This window comes from Musa acuminata, chromosome BXJ3-7 (assembly GCF_036884655.1).
Source record: "Musa acuminata AAA Group cultivar baxijiao chromosome BXJ3-7, Cavendish_Baxijiao_AAA, whole genome shotgun sequence".
In the NCBI taxonomy this organism is placed as follows: Eukaryota; Viridiplantae; Streptophyta; class Magnoliopsida; order Zingiberales; family Musaceae; genus Musa; species Musa acuminata.
The window spans coordinates 10520697-10546475 of record NC_088355.1 but is presented as its reverse complement, the minus strand read 5'-3'; positions in this window follow the sequence as shown (position 1 = coordinate 10546475).

Sequence of the window (25779 nt, the reverse complement as noted above, 5' to 3'; positions counted from 1 at the left end):
AAGAACGAGGACAGCTCGTTGGCCTCCTACAAAGGAACGCTGATGTCTTCGCCTAGTTGCCCTTTGACATGACAGGCGTCGACTCAAAAATCGCCCTACATCACCTCAAGGTCTCACCTGACGCCCTCCCGGTAAAACAAAAACTGAGACGACAGGTCCCGGAGCGGCAGGTAGCCGTGCGAGAGGAAGTGGCTCGACTCTTGGTGGCAGGCTTCATAAAAGAAGCCAGATACCCGTAATGGCTATCCAATGTAGTCCTCGTCAAAAAAGCTAATGGAAGCTGGAGGATGTGCGTTGATTACACTAGTCTCAACAATGCATGCCCGAAGGACTGCTATCCCCTTCCGAAGGTCGACCAGCTGGTCGACGCCATGGCAGGTCATGCCCGCCTCTCCTTTATGGACGCCTTCTCAGGATACAACCAGATCAGAATGGCGCCCGAAGATCAAGAGCACACTTCCTTTCTCACCGATCAAGGGGCTTACTTCTACAAAGTCATGCCCTTCGGATTAAAGAACGCCGGGGCAACATACCAGAGAACGGTGAACAAGATGTTCGCCCACCAAATCGGGCGGAACATGGAAGTGTACTTCGACGACATGATCGTGAAGAGCCAAGAGGCCAGAGCTCACCTAGCCGATCTGACCGAGGCATTCGCCACGCTGCGCAAGTTCGGCATGCGACTCAACCCCGCGAAGTGCGCCTTCGGCGTCACGTCGGGGAAGTTCCTCGGGTTCATTATACACGAAAGAGGAATTGACGCCGACCCATAAAAGGTCCAGGCGATCATCAATATGCAATCACCCCGGACGATCAAGGACCTGCAGCGTTTCAACGGAAAACTCGTCGCCATGTCCCGCTTCCTTGCTCGATCAGGTGATCGCTGCCTCCCCTTCTTCAGGGCGCTGAAGAACCCAAAAGGTTTCCAATGGACGACAGAATGCGAAGAAGCCCTCGAGCAAGTGAAACAACACTTGGCCAGCCTCCCTCGGCTTGCCTCAGTCTCTCCCGGGGAGAAGCTAAGCGTCTACCTGGCTGCCTCCCCGCACGCAGTAAGCTCCGTCCTGGTTAAGGAAAATTTCGGCGAGCAGCTCCCGGTCTACTATGTCAGCCACGTCCTCAACGGTCCTGAGGAACGATACCCACCGATCGAGAAGCTAGCGCTCGCGCTCATATTGTCCGCCCGGAAGCTACGCCCCTATTTTCAGGCTCACCCGGTGGAAGTCGTCACGGACCTGTCGCTTCGACAGGTCTTGTCTAAGTTCGACGTTGTAGGACGGCTTCTCAAATGGGCGGTGGAGCTCGGCGAACATGACATTCAATACGTGCCCAGGACAACAATCAAAGCCCAGTCCATGGCCGACTTCATCGCGGAGTTAACCCAGATCGGGGATGAAAGCCTCGGACAGCCCCTCGAGACTTGGGTCCTGCACGTCGACGGATCAGCCAACTCAAAAGGTGCTAGCGCGGGACTGGTGTTGTACGCTCCCGACGGGCGGTCTTTCGAACGCTCCCTCCGCTTCGGGTTCCAGGCCACCAACAACGAGGCGAAATATGAGGCGCTTCTAGCAGGACTCAGGTTGGCCCTCGAGATGCAGGTGGTCGCCATCCGCGTCCTCACCAACTCCCAGCTGGTGGCCGAGCAACTCAGCGAGGGATACGAGGCCCACGACCCGACCATGGCGAAATACCTGGCACAGGTAAAGAACCTGACCACCAAGTTCCTTCATTTTACATTATCTAACGTCCCAAGGGGAGAAAACGAGCGCGCCGACACACTAGCTAAGTTGGCATCGAAACCAGCCCCCGAAGTCAGGCCCGAGGTCGACGAGCTACCTGCCCGCGCCATCGAAGTCGCGGCCACAGCCTCGGGTAGCACGCCTACTACCTGGGTACAAGAGCTGCTCCGTTTTAAACGGGACGGAACTCTCCCGCCCGACAAAGCGACGGCACGGTGCCTACGTCGCACGCATGCATGGTACACCGAGGAGGGTGGACGGCTCTACAAGCGGTCCTTCTCGTACCCCCTTCTACGGTGCTTGGAGCCCGATGAAGCCCGGACCGTCCTGGCTGAGGTCCACGAAGGGATCTGTGGAGAACACATCGGCGGGCGGACCCTGGCACATAAAGTACTCCGCCAAGGTTATTACTGGCCGACCATGTGTCGGGACGCAAAGGCCCATGTGCAACGGTGTCGCTCATGCCAAGAACACGCCCGCACACCCTGGCTGCCCGCAGTCCCGTTAACCCCCATCGACTGCGCGTGGTCGTTCGCGCAATGGGGTTTGGACCTCCTCGGTCCCTTCCCCCTAGCTGCGGGACAGCGGAGATACATCGTCGTAGGCATAGATTATTTTACAAAATGGGTAGAGGCCGAGCCATTGGCGACAATCATGGAACGACAAATAGAGAAGTTCGTGTGGAAGAACTTTGTAACTCGGTTCGGCCTGCCGAACACCATCATCACGGATAACGGGCCCCAATTTGCTGGTCGGAAATTTCGGGAGTTCTGCGCGAACCACGGAATCTAGCTAAGGTTCAGCTCGGTGGCTCACCCTCAAACAAATGGCCTGGCAGAGGTGACCAACCGGTCCATCCTAGACGAGCTCAAAAGAAGAGTGTCCGCGGCTCGATCAACTTGGACAGACGAACTCCCGAGCGTACTATGGGCGCTACGTACCACTCCCAAAACTGCAACGGGGGAGTCCCCTTACAGCCTCGCGTTCGGATTTGAAGCTGTCCTCCCACCCGAGGTAGCCATCGCCACCTTTCGAACACGAAGCTACGACGAGGAAGCCTCGGGCGAAGGACTTCGAGCCGACCTCGATCTGCTGGAGGAGCGGCGCGCCGACGCACACGTAAGAGCCCTCTCTTATAAAAGAGCAGTCGCGAGGGTTTACAACCGAAAGGTATGACCCCGACCCATCAAACTAGGCGACCTAGTCCTACGGAGGACCGAGGTCAGCGACCCGACCCGAGCACGAGGCAAGTTGGCTTCCAGTTGGGAAGGCCCTTACCGGGTGACCGAAGTCATCGGAGACGGTACATTCCGACTCACCACAATGATAGGTCACCCCATACCAAGGAGTTGGAACACCCAAAATCTCAAAAGGTTCTTTCCGTAAGTAAAGACTTGGCCAAAGAAAGAGCCGTACCAAGACGTAGACACTCCATCGGGAAGAAGAGAGAGACCATGTCTATTCAAAAAGCGCGTTACAAAACAAAGCAAAAAGTATAGAGGTCTTTATTCCTCGGGGGAATCTGGGCTATCGTCGAAGGAAACTTCAGCCGGCATGTTGACGCCCAGATCCTCGGGGAAGGAACCAAAGGGATCCTCTATGACCTCCAAGTCGGGATTGCGCACCTTGAAACGAGCAAGGGCAACACGATACTCGTACTCATACGAGACCCGCCCGGTCCAAACAAGGCCGAGTTGGAAGCCTGAGGAACCCTTATAGTCTTCGATCAGCCTCTTATCCCTCCTCGGCCTTTGGCGGATCTCGGCGTCAAGGGCCTCGGAGGCCCTCCACGCCTCGGCTCACGACTCTTCGAGGCACCGGATCAGTTTAAGAGAGTCCGTCCTCGCCGAGCGAGACTCGGCCACCGACGCCCTCAAATGCGTCTGGAGCTCCACATTACGCTCCTCGGACGCCTCCAGCCGCATCTGGAATTCCGCGAGCTGCTCCGCGGACGCTTGGAGCTCGGATCGAAGGCGCGACACCTCCACCTCCAAATCCGAGGTGCGTTGCTCGGCCGCTGTGACCGCCTCAGGTCCCGCTCCGGCCCGAGCTTCGTCCGCTTGCCTCCGGAGCTCGGCATTGCGGCTGCTCAGAGCGGCGATAACTCGTCCCGCGTCACGAACGCGGTCCATCAGCACGGCAGCATAGTGGTTACCCTACGAAAAGGGCGAGGTCAAAACAAAGTTTACCCACCTACAAGCGGGAGGATGAAACAACACTTACCCACAACAGCGACTTAGCGGCTTTGCTAAGCAAGACCTCGGAAGACAGGGTATACAAATCTCGAGCTATGTCAGGATGAAGCCCTCCGCGGACGAATCTGGCCGCGCAGTCTTCGTCGGCCCACACCCGGCTGCCCCGGGTGAGACCGTCCCACCGGCCCACTAACGGATCAGTGCCCGCGTCGCGCGGGAGAGCGCCCACCTCCCGCGCCAAGTAAGGCTCGTCCTCCCTCCCGAGCGGAAGACAGAGAAGCTCGCGTATGGAGGGCTGACGCGGCGCTTCCACCGCCGCATCCCCACTCGTGCCAGCCTCGCCCTCCCCAAGGCTCCTCGCGGCGTTAGCCGCCGGTGCTACGACGCCTTCCGCCGCCGAAGAAGTTGCGACCACCTCAGGACCCTCACCCGCAAGCACCTGCGGCCTCTTCCGAGGCTGACCAGCCTCGACGTCCATGGGAGCCTCCCTCGTGCCCGCCTTGGCGAATGGCCCGACGTGGCCGAAGAAGTTTTTCCTCCACATAGGACTTCGAGAAGCACCATCTCTACGAAGAAAGGCCATAACGACGGTCAGTTAAGCAAATAGACCATGAGGAAAAAGAGAAGAACCCCTAAAAGAACCGCCCCCTGGAGCCTACCTAGAGGCACCGGGCTAAGACCCGCCTCCACCAACCACCGCTCGGACATATTCCGGATGGCGCTGGAGGCCGGGAGGATCTCTCTAAGCCTCCGGAGCTCTCGGCCCCCCTCGTCGCCCAAAACTGGGACGGTGTTGTCTATCGCACGCGTCGCCCAGCGGACCCCGAACCCCCAATCTCCCGAGCGACTGACAAAAAAGAAACGCTCCTTCCACCCCTTATTACTGGAAGGAGCCCCGCCCACTCGAAAACCCGCTCGGGCGGACAGATGGTAGCCCCCCGAACCCTTACAAAGACGGAAGCAGGAAAGGAAGAGGGCACGGGTCGGGGTTATGTCGGCATAATGGCACTCCCCCAAAAACGCCACCAGATAGCGCCATGAATTCGACGCCATCTGGGACGGAGAGATACGCCACCAGGAGAGACATGAGACTATGACGGGGTGTAGAGGGAGGCACAGCCCGGCCTTGAAAGCATCAAGGGTGAGGGCGAAGCCTCTAGGAATCGGGTCGTACGCCCGTTGACCGGGCTCAGGAGCAAGAAGGACGAACTCCTCCGGGATGCCATAGTGATCCCGGAGGAGGCTCAGTGCCGATTCACCCACGGTGGAGTCGTGGTCATGCAGCCACATCAGGGCCTTGAGGGCTCGGGCCGCCTTCTCGTCGGATGACGAGGTAGGACTCAACAAAGCCGCCGCCTCCCCGGCTTTTGGCGAAGAAGAAGACGAATGGGAAGAGGGAGACACCATTCTTACTGGCCTTTAGCAAGAAAAGAAGGAACGACTGGTGCGAGTAAAACGATGGAGCACGAAGTGGCACGACGAAACAGATGAAGAGGCCCCCCAACGGCTAGCCTCATGCTACTTATAAGCAAGCAGCATCCCGCCAAAACGACAACCCTTCCTCTCCCAAAGTGCGCTGCGAAGACTAAGAGTGTCACCTCGCCATAAATGCAGCGCGATGCAAAGTACGGAGGCGCTAATCACATCAACCTCAGAAGCGCTAATCCAATCAACCTTAAAAGCAACAATTGTTTCCGCCTTAAAACACTAATCATATCGGCCTCGAAAGCCGGCGACTCCCAAAAGGGGCGGCCCCTTGACCTTCCCCAGGAAAAAGCAACCGGTCGCCTGCGCCCGCGCACGATTGAACGATCAATCGCTGGCCGGAACAAAGTCATTCCTCGGCCGCATAAGGCCCGAGGCCACCTCCTCGGTCGCGTAACGCCCGAGACCACATCCTCGGCCGCATAATGCCCGAGGCTACCTCCTCGGTATCGTAACACCCGAGACCACATCCTCGATTGCATAATGCCCGAGGCCACCTCCTCGGACGCATAACGCCCGAGGTACAGCATCATGCTCCTCGAACGCATAACGCCCAAGATACACCAGCGTGGTCAGCCCGCCTGCGTCATGCTCCTCGGACGCATACTGCTCGGGACCCCGCCTGCATAAGACGAGCTTGACCACACGCCATTGGAGACCGCTACGGCACCAAGAATGAAAGCCATGCCTCGGACTCCCTCCCCCGATTGCCACAACCGACGCATGGCTCCTTCCGGGGGGGGAATATGATAGGGGAAATAATGGTGGCATGACGTGTCATGACGATGGCCCCACCTGGGCGCCACCCTGCCCGATGCGGAAGGCAATAACGCTGACTCGACTCGCGCTGGCGTCACCCGGTATCAGGCAACGACTTCCAACCCCTCACGCTTGACCATGGTAGGGTAGGACGACTACTGACCCTCGCCCATACCCTGCGACGATCCGGTTCTCCACGCAACGTCAGTAACGATGTCAAACGCCATCAGAGGTGCGACCCGACCTCACACAAGCGGGTACGTCAGGTAACGGTAAGCTTCCCTATAAATACCCATGCACTCTAAACAGGTGGGGAGAGGAAGACAACTCTCGACCGCATCTCCTAACTTGATCGTCGGAGTGGTCGGGTTGAGCTCCCGACCCGACCTGTGTGCAGGAACCAGGGCGAGGTCACACCTTTCTAATGCCGCGCTAAGGCTCCACCCCTCACACTACATCCCATCCGGACAGCTTCGACCGACCACCCCAACTGGCCCAAGGAGCACCGTGCCAGATCCTCGCACATTCGGACTCGAACAAAGCCGCGTCGGCCCTGAGCCCACGGCATACAGTTGCCCCTCGCAACAATTTTAATACTAAAAAGAGAACTAATGAGACATGGACTCTCATAATAACAAGGAAACAAGTAAATACGTTTAGTTTTATATCAATTGAGGAGTAAAAATATCAAGATTTTATAAAAAGGTAAAACTATACAGATTCATCCATAACGGATAACTTCTTACGAATCTCAATGCTGGAAAATATAACTATAAATTAGCTATTGAAATATAATTTTAGATTATTTATAATTTGATATATAGTTTTCTGTCATCGAAGATATACTCGAAGAGGTTGCAACTTATTATTATGGACAAACTTGATTCTGCGTCCGTATAAACAGAAGACATGAGATGTGGATAATATAGTTCAAATAATCTCCACGGCTCCACCACCATCCCGTAAAGCTTGAAGCATCACACGACAATGTGAAACTTGTTTCTTTAGAGGTCATACACACTAGTAGACGAGGGGTTATAGGTTTATTGTATCTACAACCACACAGACAAAGCATTGAGAGATACATTTAAGTTTTGATCCTGAGAAACACAAGATAAAATTCTCTAATTATCAACCTTCACAGAAAGAGGTACATCGTCCAGTGAAGCATCCTTCCGTGCTGGTGAAGAGTTTGCCATGCCATGAGATGGAGACTGAGAATAGAGTGGCGAGAGGAGGGAGGATGCAGATAATAGCTTACTTGCATAGGCTCTAAGATGACTCAAGGATCGGATGTCACACTCAAAGTTGTGTAGTACAAGTGATTTAGAGATTTAAAGTCCTATCATGATTAACTTTCTCTAGTCTTTTTGTTACTGAATGAGTGGTAGATAGTTCAGCCGCCGTTGTTTACCTCATCAAAAATATTCATGTGGATAAGAACAAGTTATATTATTTGTGTGCAGAGGAATAAAAAAATTTTGAAAATAAAAGAGAAATCTATACATCAACAAAAGATATTCATGTGGATAAGAACAAGTTGTATTATTAGTGTGTGGGAGGGATAAAAAAAATTTAAAAATAAAAAATCTAGACATAAATAATATATCAGAAAATCGATAAAAGATTAATGTGGTTCGATACTTTTCGTCAATATCCAATCAAATTTTTTATCATATGAGCTCAGAGTTTTTCTCACTTAAACATAATTCTAATTTTGTACACTTTTCTTATACAGCACAGCTCGTAGAAGAATTTATATTTTTTTATCATTTCTAAAAATACTAGATAATATTCTCAAAGTATTTCTCACCTCTTGTATAGTCGGTAAAACTAAGAAATCTAATTATCAGGATTTCTTTTCTTGATCATGTTTATTCTTTTTTCACTACAACTTATTGATTTTAAGTCCACCTAAGACACTAACTCTAGACATCATAAAATACTTATTATTTATAATAATTAGTTAATAATAAAATATAATAATCTTTCTTATCTTTATTCTAAAAAAAAGTCAAGATTTTTCATTATAAGAGAATAATCAAATAAAGGTAATATAAAAAATTCCCCTAAATTAATTTAAATTCATGATCAAAATTTCTTACACACCTTCTCAGCTAAATCTTGAAAATAATTTTTCTTAATTTTTATAATTTTACCTACCAAAATTACATGTATATTCAAAATATTTTTTCGAATCCTCCTACAAAAATTTTAGAATACATAAGATATTTATATAATAAAAAATAAATATTAAAATTCCTTGTCCTTCCGGTAACATTGTTTTTTAAGTAATCCATTTCTTATTATGATTAACATAATATTCGTCAACGATGACAAAATATTATCCCAATACTTACAAGAGTATTCTTATCCGAAATCTCTCCCGGGCCCACAGTGGGGCCAACCAGTATAACACAATCTAAACCCGTACCGATCTGACTAAAGGACACGTCTATTCTATTTATCCTCCAATCTGTACTGCCCGAACGAGAGGAGCGCAAGGAAAGCGAAACCATCACCGTCCCCACCACCGCCGCGCCAGCCCGATTGACCCCACGCGAGCCGACTCTCCGACGAGAAAAGAACGAGCGACACACAGCGCATCCATCTCAATCTCCATCTCCAGTCTCGTCTTCTCTTGCATTCATTGGCATTCACCTATAACGAAACGACGGCTGCATGCGTGTATAACAACCGTCCGATCCTCCGCGGTTCATTCAATATACACCTAAATAAAGTAATTGAAGGAAGTAAATGGACTTTTTCGTAAAATTTACACATCAAAGTTGATAGCGAAAGAATTGTGGGCTTCTTTGCAAAAGTATCTTCTGTTAGTTTACTAAGAGCGGCCTCATCTTCTCGATCAGTTCGCCTTGACCTTTTTGGGCTGATGGCGCACCGGCACCGACCTGTCGACTTCCCTCCTCTCCTCCTTGCCTTCGTCTTCTCCCTCCTCGTCCTTCTCCTCTCCGGCCGATGCGTCGACGGCCGCGCGATTTCGCCGCCGTTCGATGGGGACGCGATGGAGCTGCCGGCCTCCGATGGGATCTCCGGCTACGCCGCTGCTGGGTACAAGCACAGCCCCTTACTCGTCCTCCCCCGCGGGAGCGCTGCGGAGGCGTGTGAGCCCTCGTACGGGTTCCTCCCCTGCACCACCACGGTGGCGGGGAACCTGTTCCTCGTGCTGGTGTACGGGTTCTTGATGTATAAGGCGGCGACGTGCCTCTCGGCCGGGAGCGAGATGCTGCTTGAGATCTTGGGCCCTGGGATCGTGGGGGGCCTCTTCCTCCCGATTCTTGGGGCTCTCCCCGACGCCTTGCTCATTCTTGGTAGATCATTTCTTGCTTTTTCTGTTCCTCTGGTCGTCATCTCTCTGATGTGGGTTGGACTCGCGTGAAACTTCATGGGATCTGTTTCTTGTTATGCCAATTTTCCTATTTATGATATGATTTCGTTTGGTTTTGTCGTTGTGCTGTGTGAGTTTGTATTTTCCTTTCTTGCTTGATTTTATCGTGTTGGCGAAAATTTTGGAAGCTCGTATTAGAATCTCTATGTTGTGTGAAGGATTACGATCAGGAAATTGGTCGAATAGTTACTAGTAAAGGGGGTCGTCAATGGGCAAGCGCAATCGTGACGAGTACTTCATCCTTTCATGTGGGAATGGTCAAGAATACACCTAGGGTGTGACTGGACCGTCTCCTCCGGAGCCCAAGAACGTGAAGGAGTGATGGAAACGGAGACATCCTGTTAAGAAGAATAAAAAAAAATGAAATAGGAAAAATGGTGGTGGAAAATTCTCTGAAGTCAAAGGAAAAATTTTCATCCGCATTGCAAAGACACTTTTACAATTATAATATTTGATATATGACTAAAACTTTAAGAGGCATTCAGTTTCTTTAGTCTTAGGTTATGAGGTGGTTGCAGCCTGATTGTAGCTAAATTCTGGCGATGAAAGTTACTGGTGCTTTTTCTTGAATAGAAACTGTGCATCATGAGATGATAATTTACAAGTAAGAGAAATATGAGTTTATCGAAACTAGCTAATTTGGCGAATGATACTTTTGTTCAATGTTACAGTTGATGTACTTTTGCTGATACAACTTTACTAACAAACTATGCAGTTTCTGGTCTGTCTGGGAGCAAAGAAGTTGCACAGAATCAGGTCTTGATTGGAATGGGTTTGCTTGCTGGATCAACTGTTATGCTTATAACATTGCTTTGGGGTTCTTGTGTTGTTGTTGGAAAATGTGATCTTTTAGAGAATTCAACTTCGGTAGATTCACAAGATACAAATGGTTTCAGTCTATTTGGTATGCTGTTTATTGAACTTCCCCAGAATTATGTATTTTGGCTTTGTGCAAATTAACTTTAGTTATAAGATCCGCTATAAGTACACTTTCATTCTGGTTTAGGTCTATTTGGTATCTACCCCTTTTCGATCTTTTCTGCAGAATTATTTATGTTATTTTTATGCAAAGTCCTCTTCATTTTTCTCTCTGAAATAGCTCTTGTTTTTAGTTGTAAGCTCTGGCACGTGTGTGTGTATCTGACTATCTATACACATACACACACACATTTCATTCTGCTTGCCTTCTCAGAGTCTGCAATTGAAGAAAATGTGACAGGGACTTGTTGCTTTGATTTTCCTGATTAGTGTGGGTTTGATTAGTAAGATTAGCTGATAAAAATAGAAATAACTGTGGTGTGGCATAAGAAGGTCAAGAGCTGCTTAAATTTTAGAGACTGATAATGTTAATGCAACAATATACTTCAACCTCCAATTTGAATATGATAAATCTACTACCTTCATTCTAGCTTCTAAGTCCTTTTTAGCCCAACCATTTCTTGTTGTCCCTTATAAAAAAACTTGGAACATTATGTATGAATTAGTTCTTACTTGAAGCGCCGTCTTGTCACGGCCTTAGCTGGAATTGCCTAAGGCGTGAGGCACCCTTACGGCCGAGACGCGAACTTAGCTTACGTTGCCTAAGTCGCAGAGCACCCTTGCGGCAAAGACGCGAACTTAGCTTGCGTTGCCTAAGTCGCGCTTCGCCCTTGCGATTTGCATCCGCAAAGATCAGCCCACTTGTAACCTCTCACAGGTCCCGAAGGACCTATAAAAAGAGAAAGTTGGTTAGTTCGAAGAACGAGCGACGGACAAGTCCCGACGTCTCGCGAAAAGGGGAAGCTTTACAAGCAATTCAGCAAGCACCTTGTGTGCACAAGAGAAAAGAGGGAGAGGGGGAAAACAAGGGCTTTAGAAGGTTGAACGAACAGCTGCAAGCCCACAAACAGCTACTCACCAAGTCCCGGGCGTGACAACAAGTTCCCGTCAAGGCAACGTGCGAACTTGCGAAAGAGTGTTCAACGCCCGGTACTATACCGAAGCCCCATCCAGCCCTGTGCTACCCGGGGGGTTCCAAGGGGTTGAGATGGCTGACGTTTTGGTGAGCGGAGGCGGATTCCAGAAATCAGCCTGCGGCACACGAAAACGGAGTTGTTTTGGGCTGTTTTGCTCAGTTCGGTGAGCGGCCGCTTTGTAACGGTGCAGCTTGTTCGAACTTACATTTTTACAAGCAAAATGATCCAAAACCAAGACAAAACATGTTGCCAAGCAGCTGTACATGTAGGTGTGAGCGACGAACGGTTCGTTGAACGGAGTTGTTGCAGGTGTGCGACGACCGTTCGTGACAGTCTGGTTTTCTCTTGGAGTATATAATCAAAATCCTGCTTCATAGAATCAGATTTTATATAAAGCAGAAGGGAGGTAAGTCATTCATGATTCCCGTATTTCAGGTCTTATGCTTGACGCAGTCTAGGTTTGGGTTTGTCATGTCGGAATGATTCCTAGAATGGCTAGATTGAGCTTGAAAACTCTAGATATCAGTTTGATCACATAGTATTTGATGGTTTTGCTTCTATCGAGCTAAAACATATCAAATTTTTTTATCAGAATCATGATCACAATTATGATCTCAATTTGGAAAGCTTGAAAGGGAAAGAGATTGGCTCAATTACAATAAAACCAATTTGATCTCTATTTACTATATTTTTAAATTAGATTGCAAATTAGTTACTTTCTTTAATTGTTACTCTTGGAGGGCAATCTAAATAATTGTCTTGGGGCTTAAGTATTAAGCTTATAGATTGAAACTATGGCATTGTCATTAGAATACTAGGATTTGATCACTTAAATAACATGAAATTATTTTGTTCTTCTTTGCTTCATGAATTGTGCCACTTCTCTCCCTCTGGTGCACAGCTGCCTGAATGCTGATGCAGTATATATTATGTTACCATGAAATATATTTAATAATTAGAGGAAAATATTAATTATTAATTAGTGAGTTGAAGCATCATATTATAATTTAATAGGGGAAAAGATGTTTGCTTAGGAGATCTAAAGATGCGACACTTAGAATAAGTAAAATGATTACCTTTGTGGTATAAGGAGGTATCACTAAGAAGGTGGTATAAGGAGAGGTAGGATGACACATGAAAGACTTTAATTGAAACTATAAATAAAGATTTAAATATTCATAACTTAATTAATGATATAGCTCTTTATAGACCTCAATGATAGTAAACGATCCATGTAACCGACCCTAAATAGTTGGGACTTTATGCCTGTGTTCTTGTTATTATTGAAATTGTTTCTGGAAAAGGAGAAATTTTAAAAACCGATACAAATAAGTCATACCAAATTTTACTAAAAATGACAAACCTGGACAACCAAGAATCATAATTTTTTGTTATCACATCTCTTTCTTTTTGAAAATTTATTCCTCCTTGTAAGCTAACAAGATGAAGTCATTTTTGGGAGTGTAGGACACTGCTTTTGCTTTGTTAGAAGAAAATGAATTCAATAAGCTTCTACTAAATTTAGTGCATGAGGTTTCTGCCATAGTGACACAGCCTTACCCCTATGAATATGGATGCTATTGTGACTTAGACCTTGATTACCCAAGTTGCAAAGGAACAACTTTGCTATTATACCAAGGCCTGCCCTTAGTGAAATTCTACTAATGATGCTATTACTGTGGGAGCAAAAATGTTAGAATATATCGATTGTCATCCTTAATATGCTCAAAAAATTTATAGGCCTTGATAGGGGTAAAAAACTGATTTGACATAACACCCCGGATTTGACGTAATGCACCCCCACGTCGGACACCCTATGCGGCACACTACCCCAGAACGTGCATTAACAACGACACGACGTGCACCCACACCCGCCATACCCAAACAACCTCCTCGGCTGACCCCTCATGGCCGGCCGAGGCAGGGGATGGCGCTGACTGACACCCCCCATACCCTGCGGCAGCTCGGCCTTCCATGCAACGACCACGACGACAGACGCCATCAGAGGTACGACCCTACCCCGGCAGGATGGCACATCAGGTAACATCAAACCCACTTATAAATACCCTTTGGCTCCTAACAGGAGGGGGGACGATCTCACTCAAAAACTCCTCTCCACCATCACTGACTTGATCGTCGGAGGGGTCGGGCCGAACCACCGACCCGATCTGTGTACAGGTACTCGACCGCCGCCGAACCCACTTGACGCCGTGGAACTTTCTAGTCAGATCCCCTACATCAGTCACCACAGCACCCCCGGGGAAGCCACGTCTGATCCCAGCCATTTGGAGCCCTGAACCAGCCGCGTCGACACAGAGGTCACGGCTAAAAAAGGTTACTTACCGTAACAGATTGGCGCTAGAAGGAGGGCCGTCCAAATGTCAGGCGATCAGCGAATCCGCCTCGGCGGATCCTCAACTACCGAGCTCCCCGCCTTGGGGGAGCATCCCCCGCATAATGAAACCCACGACGACCGCCCCGCGGCGGTATCGGAGCGCTACTGGCGACTGTTCAATGACCCAGGCTTATCACCCCCCGACGGTGCGCCTGCCGGCCCGTCGTCGGTATCACCCGAGGCTTTTCACGACCTCGCCCACCAAGTCCGGACCCTGACAAGCATTGTCCAGACCATCATCCCGATCGTCTCCCAACGGACCCCTCCGCACGAGACCCGGCCCTCGCCACAACGGGAGACCCCTGTCTAGACTCACGTACCGCTTCCTGAGCTCCCCATCTCACCTCAAAACCCCGCAGCTCGGCCCGGGAGCCGAGAAGCAGAAGACACGGCAAGCCGACCCGAGCCCGAGGTTCCGATCGCCGACTCGACTAATGCCCTACGGGCTCAGCTACGCCTTGTTAGTCAAAGGCTTGAATAGGTACAACAGGAAGTCCGCAAGTCAAAGGGAGAGCTCGGGGCAGACGGACGCCAAGGATCTCCGTTCACCCCCGAGATACAAAATCAGGCGATCCCGCCGCACTTCCGCCTCCCCTCTTTGGATGCGTATGACGGCGCCACCGACCCGGCAGACCACGTGGCCGCTTTCCGCGCCCAGATGGCGCTATTCAGAACTTCCGACGCCCTGATGTGCAGGGCATTCCCAACGACTCTGCGCGGGCCGGCCCGTACGTGGTACGGCGGCCTGAAGCCGGGGACCATCGCCTCCTTCGACCAGCTCGCCAAGGATTTCGAGCTTAACTTCCTGGCGTACGCCCGACCTAAACCGTCCATGGCATTACTCCTCGGGCTCAACCAGAGGGAGGACGAGCCCCTCTCCCACTTTGTGAACCGATTTACAACCCAAATCCGTGGATTGTCGGATGCTCACCCCTCTTTCTTGATACAGGCATTCATGACAGGCCTGCGCCCCTCCAGGTTCTTTTGGTCGCTCGTAGAGCGACCCCCCGTCGCGGTCCCCGAGATGCTCCAGCGTGCCAGTCAGTTCATCGCCGTGGAGACTTGGATGTTTGGAAGGCGGGAGGAACACAAAAAGGTCAAGTCAGAACTGCCCCGACAGCAACAACCCGCCGCCTCCCGGCGAAAGTTGGACAGACCTGACCCGAGGCCTCCTCTTCCCGCCTTGAATTCGTCCCGGACTGAAATATTCCTACACGAAAAGGGGAAAGGACTGCTCAAGGACCCTCGCCCGATGAGGAACCCGCGGGAGCTCGCGGACCGATCAAGATATTGTCGATTTCATCGGCAGCACGGGCACGACACTGAGCAATGCTACGAGCTGAAGAGGCAAATCGAGGAGCTTATCCTCAGAGGTCACCTTGGCCGGTACCTCCGGCCGAACAAAGAGCAGTCGCCTCGCCCAGAAGGTCCCGTCGAGCGGCACATCGATGTGATAGCCGGGGGCCCCGCATCAGGGGGAGGTTCCATGTCGGGCAGGAAGGCGTATGCCCGAGCCGCGCTTGACGAAGCCTCGGGGCACGAGTCGGAGCCCGAGATCACCTTCCCAACCGGAGCTACCGAGCGACCCGACCACGACGACGCTTTGGTAATATCAGCCAGGGTAGCCAACGCACAAATGAGGAGGATCATGGTCGACACGGGGAGCTCGGCCGACATACTCTACTTCGACGCCTTTCAAAAGCTGGGCTTGGTCAGGGAGAATATGAGCCCGATGTGCTCGGCGCTCACCGGTTTCACGGGAGATTCAATATCACCCCTGGGGGCCATTACTTTACCCCTGACTTTGGGGACCCCACCGAAGTCGAAGACTGTGATGGCCACTTTTCTGGTGGTCGACCTTCCTACCGCCTACAATGCCATACTCGGTCGGCCAACCCTCAACAAGGTCAGAGCGGTCGTCTCGACCTACTACCAGACCATTAAATTCCCAACTCACGCTGGAGTCGGGGAGGCTACGGGAAGCCCCCGAGAATCCAGGCGGTGCTACCTTACCGTCGTATCATTGGGCAAGAGAGCCAGGACCGAATCGCCCCCGGAAGATCCGCGGGAAAAGAAGAAATTGACTCCCCATCCCGAGCCGACGGGGTCCACCGTTGACATTCCTTTGCAAGAAGCTTGGTCGGACCAGACCGTGAAGATCGGATCGGAACTACCAGAGCGGGAACGGGAGCAGCTCGTCGGTCTCCTACGGGAAAATGCCGACGTCTTCGCATGGTCCCCATCGGACATGACGGGCGTCGACCCCGAGGTCGCAGAGCACCATCTCAACATCCCACCTGACGCCCACCCGGTGAAACAAAAGGCCCGGCGCCAGGCCCCTGATCGACAACGTGCGATACAAGAGGAGGTGGACCGGCTCCTGGCCGCGGGCTTCATAGAAGAAGCCAAATATCCTCAGTGGCTGTCCAATGTAGTCCTCGTGAAGAAACACAATGGAAGCTGGAGGATGTGTGTTGACTACACCAGTCTCAACGATGCATGCCCTAAAGACTGCTACCCCCTCCCAAAGATCGACCAGCTGGTCGACGCAACAGCCGGTCACGCGCGACTCTCTTTCATGGACGCCTACTCAGGGTATAACCAGATCAGGATGGCGCCCGGCGATAGAGAGCACACAACCTTCCTCACCGATCAAGGCGTGTACTTCTACAAAGTCATGTCGTTCGGGCTGAAAAATGTCGGGGCCACATACCAGAGGACGGTAAACAAGATGTTTGCCCATCAAATCAGAAGGAACATGGAAGTCTACGTGGACGACATGATCGTGAAGAGCCAAGAGGCCGGAACACACCTCGCCGACCTAGCCGAAGCCTTCTCCACGCTACGCAAGTTCAGCATGTGGCTCAACCCCGCGAAGTGCGCCTTCGGCGTCACCTCCGGGAAGTTCCTTGGATTCATTGTGCACGAGAGAGGAATCGACGCCAACTCGGAGAAGGTTCAAGCGATAATCAATATGCAGTCTCCCCGGATGGTCAAAGACCTGCAGCGAGTTAACGGGAGACTTGTCGCCTTGTCTCGCTTCCTCGCCCGATCGGGCGATCGCTGCCTCCCATTCTTCAAAGCGCTCAAAAGCCCGAAGAACTTCCAGTGGACATCAGAATGCGAGGAAGCTTTCAAACAAATGAAACAGCACTTGGCCAGCCTTCCCCGGCTCGCCTTCGTCTCTCCGGACGAGAGGCTGGGTCTCTACTTGGCGGCTTCCCAGCATGCGGTCAGCTCTGTCCTGGTCAAGGAAAGCTCCGGCCAACAACTCCCGATCTACTACGTCAGCCACGTCCTGAGTGGACCTGAGGAGCGTTACCCGCCGATAGAGAAGCTCGCGCTCGCCCTAGTGCTCTCAGCTCGGAAGTTGCGCCCCTACTTCCAGGCACACCCGGTGGAGGTCGTCACCGACCAACCCCTTCGGCAGGTCTTAACGAAATTTGATGTTGCAGGACGGCTCCTCAAATGGGCGGTGGAGCTCGGCGAACATGACATAAGGTACTCGCCCAGGACCGCCGTCAAGGCCCAAGTGGTAGCCGACTTCATTGCGGAGCTGACGCAGCTGGAGGACGCAGATCTCAAGCGGGCTCCCGAAGCTTGGACCCTACACGTCGACGGCTCGGCCAACTCAAAGGGCGCAGGCGCAGGGCTGGTCCTCCTCGCCCCTGACGGACGCTCGTTCGAGCGATCCCTTCGCTTCGGGTTCAAAGCCACCAACAACGAGGCGGAGTACGAGGCGCTCTTAGCGGGACTAAGGCTGGCCCTCGAAATGCAGGTGGCCGCGATATGCGTCCTCACCGACTCACAACTTGTGGCCGAGCAGCTCAACGGCGGATACGAAGCTCGGGACGCGACCATGGCGAAATACCTGGCACGGGTAAGGGACCTGACCCCCAAGTTTCGCTACTTTACCTTATCCAATGTTCCGAGGAAGAAAAACGAACGAGCCGACGCCCTAGCTAAGCTGGCGTCAAAACCGACCTCCGAGGCACGGCCGGAGGTTGAGGAGCACCCTGCTCGCGCCATTGAAGTGGCGACTACGACCTCAAGCAACGCCCCGATCACGTGGGTGCAGGAGCTACTACGCTTCAAGCGGGACGAAACCCTTCCCCTCGACGAAGCCGCGGCTCGGCGCCTGCGTCGTACACACGTATGGTACACCGAGGAGAGCGGCCGACTTTACAAACGGTCCTTCACCTATCCCCTCCTGCGATGCTTGGAGCCTGACGAAGCCCAGGCGGTCCTAGCCGAAACCCACGAGGGGGTCTGCGGCGAGCACATCGGCGGGCGAACCTTGGCGCACAAAATACTTCGCCAAGGCTACTACTGGCCGACCATGTGCCGGGACGCGAAAGCTTACGTACAGCGGTGCAGCTCGTGCCAACAGCACGCCCGCGCTCCCCGACAACCCGCGGTCCCGCTCAGCCCCATCGATTGCGCATGGCCATTCGCGCAGTGGGGTTTGGACCTCCTCGGACCCTTCCCACCGGCTTCTGGACAGCGGAAGTACATAATTATAGGAGTGGACTACGTCACAAAGTGGGTCGAGGCCGAGCCGCTGGCGACGATCACGGAACATCAAATGGAGAAGTTCGTGTGGAAGAACCTGGTAACTCAGTTCGGGTTGCCCAAGGCCATTATCACGGACAACGGACCTCAGTTCGCCGGCAGAAGGTTCCAGGAATTCTGCGCCAATCATGGCATTCAACTGAGGTTCAGCTCGGTGGCTCACCCCCAGACGAACGGGCTAGCAGAGGTAACCAACCGATCCATCTTGGACGGACTCAAAAGAAGAGTGTCCGCAGCCCGGTCAGCCTGGGCAGACGAGCTCCCCAGCGTACTATGGTCACTGCGCACCACTCCTAAGGCCGCGACCGGAGAATCCCCGTACAGTTTGACGTTCGGGACCGAAGCCGTCTTGCCACCCGAGATGGCTGTCGCCACCCTTCGGACAAAGAGCTATGACGAGGAAGTCTCGAACGAAGGACTTCGTGCCAGCCTCGACGTGCTCGAGGAGCGACGCGCTGATGCGCACCTGAAAGCCCTCTCTTACCAGAGAGCCATCGCGAGGGTTTACAACAAAAAGGTACGACCCCGACCGATCAAGTTAGGCGATCTAGTCCTACGAAGGGTCGAGGTTAGCGACCCGACCCGAGCAAGGGGAAAGCTGGCCCCCAAGTGGGAGGGACCTTATCGGGTCGTCAAGGTAGTCTGACCGGGTGCTTATCGCCTCACGTCGATAGACGGTTCTCCTTTGCCGAGAACCTGGAACGTCGGAAACCTTAAGAAGTTTTTCGTTTGAAACGAAGAAACCTTTTCCGTTTAAAGAGGAAGAACTCTCTCCCGAAGGAAGAAGCTTTTGCCTAGGAAAAGAAGAAGGGAACAATAAAGCGGATGGAGAAAAGTCTTTCCTTTTATTGAAGACAGCAAACCAAAATACAGGACCCAACTTACAAAACCCGGCCAACAAAAACAAATACAAAACCCCTTTATTTTTGGGGGACCTCTAGGCGATCGTCGAAGGGGACTTCCTCGGGCATATCCACCCCCCCGGTCCTCGGGGTGAGGGGTAAAAGGGTCCTCCACCTCGAGACCCGGGTGACGAGCACGGAAACGGGACGTAGCGATACGGTATCCATATTCAAAGGATACCCGCCCCGTCCGCGTTAGCCCGAGCTCGAACCCCTCCGACCTCTTGTAGGCCTCGAGGAGCTCCTTGTCTCTCGCGGGTCGGAGACGGGCCTCCTCCGCCAGCGCCTCCGAGGCCGTCTTCGCCTCAGCCTTCGCCTCCTCCAGCTTTTTGCTGAGGGCGCTCGCCTCCGTCTTCACCAGGCGGAGCTCAGTCCGCTCCACCCTTATTGTCTTCTGGAGTCCCTCATTCGCCTTCTTAGAAACCTCGAGCTCCGACCGGAGGCGCGTCGCCTCCGCCTCCAGGTCCAACGCACGCTGCTCGGCAGCCGCCACGGCCTCCGGACCAGCTCCGGCTCGAACCTCTTCAACTTGGCGGAGGATTTCAGCGTTGCGGCTGGCCAGGCCCCCGATGACCCGGCCGGCGTCGCGCACCCTGTCCATCAGGGCCACCGCGTAGTGGAGACCCTGCATAGAAGGAAACAGGTCAAGGAGGTCGGCGTCGGACCGATGAACCGGGAAAGCAGGAACACGCTTACCCAGGTCAGTGACTGGGCCGACTTGTTGAGCAACGCCTCCGAGGGCAGGACATACAAGTCCCGAGCCATATCGGGATGGAGCGCGCCTCGGAGGAACGTCGCGGAGGGATCCCCTCCGGCCCACACCTTAGACCCCCGGGACAAACCCTCCCAGCGGGCAACCAGGGGGTCACTGAGCTCACCGGGCAGGATCTCGCTCGCTAGCCGCGTCAGGTACGGCTCCCTGTCTCTGGCAGGAAGCCGGCAGAGGTCGCGCACGGAGACAGGGCGAAGACCCTTCCCGGCCGTCCGACGACTAGGGACTGCCCCTCCACGACGAGAGCTCGCCTCGGGCCCCTTCGACGGGGTTGTCTTCGCCTTCTTCGAAGGGCGCCCAGCCTCGACCTCCAGCGGGGCGCCCGCCGAGCCGGGTAGCGGGTCGGTCGACGGAGCGGGAGTAGGAGGTTGCGGATCGGTTGGCGAAGCTGGAAGGGGGGGCTCCGAACCCTGACCCCCCAGGAGCGAGCGTAGGTTCACCATATCTACGAAAAACAAAAGAAGTTAGTACCCGGAGCCAACCACGCAAAACGCCCGGACGAAACGTAACTAAACATACCCATAGGCGTTGGGCTGAGGCCCGCCTCGACCAGCCTTTGCTCGGTCATGGAACGGATGGCCTACGACCTAGGGAGAATCTCCTTGAGCCTCACCAGAGCTTGGCGCTCTGCCTCGCCCAGACATGGGGTGGTGTTATCGATCGCCCTCGCGGACCACCGAACCCCGAAACCCCAGTCCTGCGCACGGCTGACATAAAAAAACCTCCCCTTCCATCCCTTGTTACTGGAAGGGGCACCACCGACTCGAAAACCCGTCCGGGCTGACAAAAAATAGCCCCACGAACCCTTGCAGAGGCGGTAGCAGGAAAGAAAGAGGTTAAGAGTGGGGGTGATGTTGGCATAATGGCATTCCCCCAGGAATACCACCAAGTAACGCCAAGAGTTTGGCGCCACCTGAGATGGCGAAATCCGCTAGAGAGACAGGCCGGATACTATGAGGGGGTGAAGAGGAAAACGCAAGCCCGCCTCGAGGGCGTCGAGGGTCAGGGCAAAGCCCTTCGGGACTGGGTCATACGCCTGTTGACCCGGCTCGGGAGCACTGAGGATATGGTCCTCCGGGATGCTATAGCGCGACCGGAGTTCCTCCAGCAAGGCCCCGCTCACGGTGGAATCAATGTCGTGCGGCCACATCAGAGCCTCAAGGGCTCGTGCCGCTTCTCCGTCGGAGGACGCAGCGGGAGACGGAGGGGGACTTCCCTCCCCGGCTCCGAGGACACGAAGAGAAGAAGAGGATGGAGAGGAAGGAGGAGAAGGAGACGACATCCCGACTGACCTTAAGAAGAGAGGAAGAGTACGCGGAAGACGGAAGGGGACCGGGGAGGCAATAGCGTAGCTCGAAAGAGAAAGTACGGCGGCAAAAGATGGAGGCGGAGTCGAGCCTCCGCCATTTAAAGGGGATAACTCGTCAGAACCAGCGCCCCTTCGCTTCCCAAGGATGGGCGGCAGCCCACTCACCCGCGGCCGTCACGTCGCATCGAGAGACCCCCAAGGGCGCTCCGCATTAATGAGGGCCTGACGTGGCGGCCAGCGGCAGCGCGGTGCGAAGTACGGGGGCACCCAATCATATCAGCTTCGAGAACTGGCGACTACCAAAAAGGGGCAGCCCTGTACCTTCCCCAGGGAAAAAGCAACCCGGCCTCCCGCGCCCGCGCGCAGTCAGACGACCCATCAAACGGCCAAAGAACCAAGTACCACCTCGGTCGCAGCCTGCCTGCGCCGAATGCCTCGGCTCCGCTCTTGCCGAGCCCACAACCTCGGTCGCAGCCTGCCTGCGCCGAACGCCTCGGCTCCGCTCTTGCCGAGCCCGCAACCTTGGTCGCATAATACCCGAGGCCTCCTCGGCCCTCGGTTTTTCGCCTCCCGAGACACACCTGCGCGGTCACCCCGCCTACGTTGTGCTCCTCGGCCCTCGGCTTTCCGCCTCCCGAGACACACCTGCGCGGTCACCCCGCCTGCGTTGTGCTCCTCGGCCCTCGGCTTTTCGCCTCCCGAGACACACCTGCGCGGTCACCCCGCCTGCGTTGTGCTCCTCGGCCCTCGGTTTTCCGCCTCCCGAGACACACCTGCGCGGTCACCTCGCCTGCGTTGTGCTCCTCGGCCCTCGGCTTTCCGCCTCCCGAGACACACCTGCGCGGTCACCCCGCCTGCGTTGTGCTCCTCGACCCTTGGTTTTCCGCCTTCCGAGACACACCGGCGCGGTCACCCCGCCTGCGTTGTGCTCCTCGCCCCTCGGCTTTTCGCCTCCCGAGACACACCTGCGTGGTCACCCCGCCTGCGTTGCGCTCCTCGACCCTCATCGGCTCCATTGCCCCCGAGTACAATCCTCCTCAGCCTCCCGACTAAGTTGCGCGCCTCGGCCTAGCACTGCTCGAGATGCATTCACGCGACCGACCCATCTGCGGCGCGCCCCTCAGACCCGCCTGAACAGCCCGCTTGAAGCAGAAAGCCATGCATCGGGCTCCCTGCCTGCAAAACCAACGCATAGCTCCTTTCGGGTGGGGCATATGATAGGGGTAAAAAACTGATTTGACATAACACCCCGGATTTGACGTAATGTCACGACCTTAGCTGGTTTTGCCTAAGGCGTGCGGCACCCTCGCGCGTCCGTCCGCAAAGGTCAGCCTCCCCGAAGCCTCCCATTGTCCCTTAGGACCAACAAAAGAGAAAACGGGTTAAAAAGAACGCCTCAATCGGGATCCACAAGCAAACATGTCCGAAAAACACTTCATAGACAATGCAAATTACAAACAGACTTTACAAGCTCTGAATAGTTGCACAACAAAGGGTAAAATGGTCCATTACAGACCGAAAAGCTCTCGAACGTGTCCACATGACACAACCTTTATTTACAAGCCTAAAGAGGCCACTAACCCAACTAAAATGGGACTTATAAGCCTTCGGCCGCCCCTCTACCTGTTATACAAGGCATGAACATGCCAAAAGACAACGGACAGACATAAGCATTACATCCAACATCTTGTTTAGAAGTTTGTCCGTTACATTCTCCCCCACTTATCCCTTCGACGTCCTCGTCGAAGCCTTTGTGAACACTGCAACTCTTCGCCTTTGCTGAGTCTTCAATCTTCCGCTCCAGCTGCAATGCGCCTCCTGGCTCCCAGCTGCTCTACGCTGCTGTTTTTGAGTAGTCGACCCTTTAATCCGCCATGCTGCTACAACTCACCAATGACTCTGACTCTGTTGGGGGGGTTGGCTGAGTTGTGTTGATCCTTGTCGATTCTTGCGGATCCACCAAATGAAGGAAAAGACCATCTTTTCTGCGCCAGTCTCTCAAAATTTCCACATGCTGCTTGAACTGGGTGGATGCTTGTTGGAGCTTTAACGAGCATCGCCTCGCAAACTTCTGAAGTTTTGGGTCCTTCCTCCACAAAATTTGCTCATTGACTCTTCTTTCAGTTAGTTGTCACATCCAAGTAGGTTCGCATCACTTCCGCTTTCGATTGGCATTTCGTTGGGAAATGAAGCGGACGATCTACTCTCAGTAGCACTGATCACCGTTGGTGAGGATTTGACAACTATTGTCTTCCATTATCTTCGAAGGGTCTTTAAACTTGTGCAGAGCTCCTCTGTTGGATAGATAAGAGAACTGGGGTACTCGGTTTCGCCCATTCTCTTAAGAGTTGAGAAGGCAAAGGTTACTTTGACTTCGCCCGCCTCCTCGAGGTTGTACTTCATGCATCGAGCTGGTTACTAGTCTTCGCCTGCTCTTTGCTCACACTTCTGAAGCACTTGAAGTGTTTGCACTCCTTGCGTTGAGTTGGCTACTGTGATTCACCTTCTCAATGCCATCGAACTTCTGGAATGCTGGAAGTTTTCACCCCAACGTGGAGTAATTCTCTGATAGATGAGGTCGCCTTTGGGATTGTACCGTCTTCTCCATCAACCCTGCCGCCTACTCCACCGAGTAGCAAAGGTATAGCACCGCGTACTGCCTGCTTCGTTCCTTGGTCGTGCACTCTTGCATGACCCAAAGTCCTTCACTTACGGCTATCTTGATGAGAAACTTGTTGACACCGGTCTTACGAAGTTTCTTGGCCTCTGCCCTTCAGCCTTATCTCGGTACTTGGAGATTGCCTCTGCATGCTCCACCTCCTCGGCCCCTTTTACGACCAAGCGCTCTCCCTCCATGAGAGCAAGGGATCAATGACTTGCACGGAAGTCCCGCCTCTGCGGTACCATGGCGCTGGCATGCCCATGGCCCTACTATCCGTCGCCTCGCCTCTGTATCCCTTTTCTACATGATCAGTAGAAATGTCTCTGTGGCACTCCTCTGAGTCCACCTCCATTCTGACTGATGCTTGATTTTGGGTAGCTAAGTCCCTCTGGACTCGTCGTCGCTTCCTCGCCCCTTTCGACCCCCTGCTTCAACACCTCTGTGTTCTCCAAGCAGTCTGTTTGGTCGATGGAAAGACAGACTGCAACTCCCATGCATGGCCTCTGCCATCACGTTGTAGAGTTTGCACCGATTCTGTTCTCCTTAGCTTCCTTGGTAGCAACGTTCGCTTACTCGACCTTGTCCTCTGACTTGTCGGGCTCCCTTAAGCGAATATGAGCTCTGGAGCAGTCCAACTCTCCAGCTGCTTCGATCATACCTCTGTATGATCAAGTCCCTCCCATGGAACTCACTGGTACTTGCATTCGAACTTTTCCCTTGGTGGAACACAGCCCCCATATGTTGATGACCAAGGCTTTCATCCGATGCAAAATTCGATGCACGCCCGGAAGACCCGCCTCTGCGGTACCATGGCCTTCACTCCTTGAATCCATAGCCCTTCTTGCCGTCGTGTTGTTCACCGAAGTGGAGCTTCCAGTAGCTCCCGATCATACCTCCATATGATCTCATCCCTCACGGGACGGATTGTGTGTATCGCATTGCCACGAACTGTTCATCTTTGATTTTGTTCGCTCCTCTGGCAATCGACCTTCATCCACCCACTCCTGGGTCACACCTAGATGAAGCACCGCTCTAGGACAGTTCGTCGCCTAATAGCTCTCGAAGTCCACCGACTTCACTGTAATCTGTGCACCATTGTCTGGATCCTGGGCCTCTGCCCCTACCAGCACAATCTCCGCTGCGCACTGCTTCCTTCATAGCAACTTGAATGGCAACACTGTGGCATATTCTTCAAGAGTACCCGCCTCTGCGTCCTCTTGCCCCGTGCTAAGGCCTTCTGAACCCAACTTCGCCTCCGCAAGTTGAGTCGCCTTAGTTCCTCCATCAAATGCTCTTCCGAGTTAAGGTGCATGTGCCGCGAAGCTCCCTTCGTCTTTGGCACCATGCAAGATGAGTCCGCTCCGTCAGGATGAAGGACCCATGGAACAACATGATCCTACCCTTGCCTCTGCAAGAGTTCATGTCTTTGACCTCTGTCTAAGGAAAGCACTGTGCTTCTGCTCCATGTTCCAACTTCTCTGCTGGCTCCCTTCGGGCGACTTGGGTACTTCGCCAAGTTACACCCAAGTTGCTCCGCTCCTCGTTTTTGCATTGAGTCGATGGTGGCCCTCGCGCCCACCATTTCACGGGTCAGCCCTCCCTTGAGTCCGATCTCCATATCGACT